Below are 4,425 nucleotides of genomic sequence, written 5' to 3' on the forward strand. Positions count from 1 at the left end.
ACATCCTTGAACTTATTCTCTCATGTTTTACAGAAGAGAAACTTCTATACTAAAAATCATTGTGCCCATTGTGAGATGGCACAGGAAACTGAAATCTGGAGTCTCCATTCCTTAGCTGGGAACTCCACCATTAGTCCACTCTCACACTATACGGTGGAACAGGCTCTCCTATCCCAGGATGGCTGTCGTGGTGCCCAAATTCACCAGCAGGCCTTAATGCCCTGGCCAGCCTTGGCAGGGCCTCTGCACAGGTACCCACCAGCCAGGGCTCCATTTCAGCTCAGCCCCAGGCCTTGGTGAGCTTTGCTGGAGCCTTGTCCCTGCTGATCCTGACACACTGGCTGGGCCTCCTGCTCTCAACCAGATCTGTCTCCTGGAATTTGTCTGATGATACTGGACTGTCAATGGGATCCAATCCCACCACCAATCCTGTGCTGCTCACCCTGCTGTGAGGTGACCAGTCAGTACTGTGGTCACCTCAGCTCCTGGCTCTCCCTCCCTCATGGAGAAGCCTCACTCTGGTTGAGAGGCTGTGGAGGAAGAAAAAAATCCAGGCCCAAGATATCAGAAACACTGGTGGAAACATATCTTTTATCTCCTCAGAGCACAGCTCCTGCTTTAATCATTAGACAGAGAGAAGGATGTTATCAGCACCAAAATAAAATGTTCTGTCTTCATTTGTTACACTGCAGTTGGAGGAAAGCAGACCAGACTTGCAACAGGGGCTCAAAACTGGCTACTTCAAGTATAAATCCAAGGGTACATAGTTAATTTTTCCATGTACAGTTTTTCACTCAGTCACTCCTTTCTGATCATTTCTGCTAAAGGAAAGTAAGGTTTGTCAGACAACTTCACAGAAAGCTGCTGTCTGATATCTGGATAAAGAACTGAGAGCCTTCAGCAGAACCCCAAGAGATTCGCTGGCTCACGGGGATGATGTTTCGAGTTTACTTCGGGGAGGACTCACTGACGCTAACACCGAGAGGGAAAATCGCCTGGATAATTTACTGAATCCGGACTGAAAAGGCAGGTGTAGAATCCATGGGTTTGAGGCCCGGCTCGGGCAGCCCAGCTGCCACCTGGTGACTGAAAAGTCACACTGCGTTTTTCCCGCACCATTTACTCCTTCATTACTTTTTCCAGATATGTATGGAAAAAATCTGACAAAGTATCTCAGGAAGGAGTAAGGAGCTCTGATTCTCCAGAGTCGAAATATACAATATAGATCAATGTCGGTAGAAAGGAAAAAGAGATTAATTAACTCAAGTCTTAGATTGCAGTCATTGGAGGGGAAATGGCTGGGTTGGGGCAGGAGTCATCTAAATTTGGGTACTATCCTGTACATACTGACCTGACAAAACAAAACCAACTTCAATATCCAAATGAAAAAACATCCTTTAACATTTTGGGGGAAATATTTTATTTGACACTTGAGTCAAATATCCAAACGCAATTCTAGAAAAGAAGCAGCAAAGGAGTTGAGAGGTACAACTTTTCAAGTAGATTTTTGCATCTTTTGTGGCCTCTTGGGTTGATCTCAACCACAATTTGAAAAGATCTAAAGTGGTATTTGAGGCTGTGAAGAACCTGCAATGAAACTGGCACAAGAACTTCAGAGCTCCCTATTATCAAGTCTTCAGTAGTTTCTGTTGCTTATGCATGGATCATGTCACACCCTTTTTTCTCACTGACTTGATGCTGAACTGTTGGTTTGCTCACCCAATTTCTATGGCACCTGGCAAATTTTCTACATTGGACTGTGTAGGGAAGGCATGATAAGAACCTAAGAAAAACTGGAGAGCAGTGGCCACAACATCTCGTGAGAACAGGCTGTACCATTTTGATGCAACTGGTTTGAAAAAGTCTTTGTATCTGACCCTATAAACAAAAGACTGAATGGCCACAAAGCTGTTTACAAAATGTCCCAATACAGTTCTAACAGCTATTTTTCCCATGAAAATCCACATGAGATTGAAAGCTGAAGGAAAAAGTTCACTGGTCAGATCATACAGCACATGCCACAAGCAAAATTTTTATTTCCACTTGCTAAATGAACTGATGAGCTATCAGAGTTTCTTCACATCTGTGCCTCCACTGACTTCCCAAAGGAAGGCAGCAGCAAAATGACCAGGTTCCAAAGACCTATTACCTTTCTCTTTGCCTATTCCCTGCAGTCCTAACTTGCACCACTGTTCTGAACTGCCTTGTGAAACTGTGTGCTCTGAAACAGGTGACTTCAGTAAAATGATTTGTAGGCTGAATGCTACAAAATAAATTTCTTTGGTGGATATCACCAAAGAGTGCTGTCAGTCAACAGTGGTTTTATCAAATTAAGATATAGAAGACAACCATAGAAAATAGAAAGTTGTTCTTCAATCTCCATTTTCACATCTGTTTTGCTGATCTCCAACAATATGAAAGCCTGTATTAAGGATATTATACAGGTGACTAAGTTACACATCAGATTTCTGTCAACTGTTGTCCCACCAAATGTTGGTCATGGTTGTTAATTAATCCAATATTGTCAGAATCCCATTTTAAATGGAAATATTATAGTAAGCTATAACAAAAGGTTTAGGAGCATCATTTTTAGAAGGTGATCAATATCAACAAACAGAAGGCTGCTTGAAAAATGTTTATGCTTAAAATATAATAACTACTGCACATATCCTTTTCAACTTTTATGCTCTAGTCAATGTATTATAATTGAGTTCTACTGAATTACTTTTTAGTGGATAAATACTGTACACGCTGCAGTGTGATGAGACATCATGTAATGTATACTAATTAAGCCATTATATCTGTGGAGGAGATCGTATCTGAAATATCAAATTAGCAGGAATTAAACATCTCAAAGGATTAATGAAATGTTATGGAGCCATTCACTTCCAGGTCAACAGGTTCAATTTCACCTCAGTTTAATAGTTATAATGAATTTATGTGCTGGAGATAACAATTCCCTGCATCCGTTCATAAATCAGGGCAAGAGCCCCCGGCTCATACCAGGAGCAGCAGCCTTGAACCAGCACAGCCAGAACAGCAGAGCCAGGAATATCTGCTAGGCCTGTGTTTGGCACGTAGCCCCAGGCTCCAGGAGATCAAACAGCACATTTACTGGATGGCTGCAATATGTGTAGGCAGCAGCAGCGACACCAGAGACACTCAGTCAGTTCTCTTTACAGACCTGCCAACAATTGTCAACCCCAGCAATAAAGTTATCACAGGCACAACATTCCAGCCCATCTTGTCCTCGGCTCAGTTCAGAGCCCATCCTGCTTATCCTGATCCCTCTCTCAGCAGCCCTTGCTGCTTCAGCCTGCAGCACAAGGAAAAGGTGGGGCTGGGGCACGGGAAAGGAAGAACAGCAGCCAACTTTTGTTGGCTTTCTCTTCAGCTGACGAGACCACAAATACCCAGCAAACCCTGGTTTTGCAGTGGAACCACGAATTGGAGACTAAACTTTTTTTAGAGATTAAATAACCACTAAACTTTTTTTAGAGATCAAATAACCACCACATCAACAGACTGAGGCATCAGCTCCTTAATGATGATGGGCAGCGAGCAAACCACAATGGGTTTGTACCTAAGAGAAAGTAGTTAAGAAATAACCACATCAAGAACAAAAAACTGTATCTTAGTAGCAAAGAGGTACATCCAACCTCTGCAGATACACATAGAAAGGAGACAAATTGTAGCAATCACTGAAAGCCCATCAGTTCAATTTGCTGTGAGGACTCTGTTAGACACACACAGACATGACAGTGTAAGTAAGCTAAGGAACAATTTTTTCACAAGATTTTTTCACTGACTTCTGCTGAGCTTTGCTAGAACTAAAATCTCACTGAGCCTCGGTATCTCCGACTCTTACAAGGATCACCTACAGAGGTATTATGGAAAAAATAGTATTTATGAGGTGCTTCAAGTGATCTAGAAATATAAGTTTTTAATATCAGTCCTTCCTGGAGGTGTTTAACCCACACTCTGCAATATGGATTGAGAACCCAAAGGAAACATGCTATACTGTGACAGGAAAGTCTTCTGCTGCCGCCTCTACCACCAACCACACTTTGTGATCATCCTGCTCCCCTGTCAAATACTCCCAAGACCTGGAAAACAACAAGGATTTTCAGCAGAGAGAATGTGGATGGCTGTAAAACAGCTTACACAGGCTAATACATTGAAAATAGTTTTTCAACCAGGGGTATTGAGATACAAACACTAGACTGAAAGAAAAGCTGTGGCAGTCTTCATAATATATGAAAAAAGCATCAAGCTTGCAGGATTGTTCTCTCTTAGTGACTACAAACAGAATTCAAGAACAAAGAGCATTCTAACAGCTGTTTGCTTTGCTTTCCTGGCACTCAGGTATTTCAAGTTTAAAAAAAAAAAAAAAGAAAGAAAAAAAAGAGTAAACATGACAACCCA

Source organism: Manacus candei, unplaced genomic scaffold (assembly GCF_025592945.1).
Source record: "Manacus candei isolate 608988 ecotype Guabito, Panama unplaced genomic scaffold, ASM2559294v1 h1tg000005l, whole genome shotgun sequence".
In the NCBI taxonomy this organism is placed as follows: Eukaryota; Metazoa; Chordata; class Aves; order Passeriformes; family Pipridae; genus Manacus; species Manacus candei.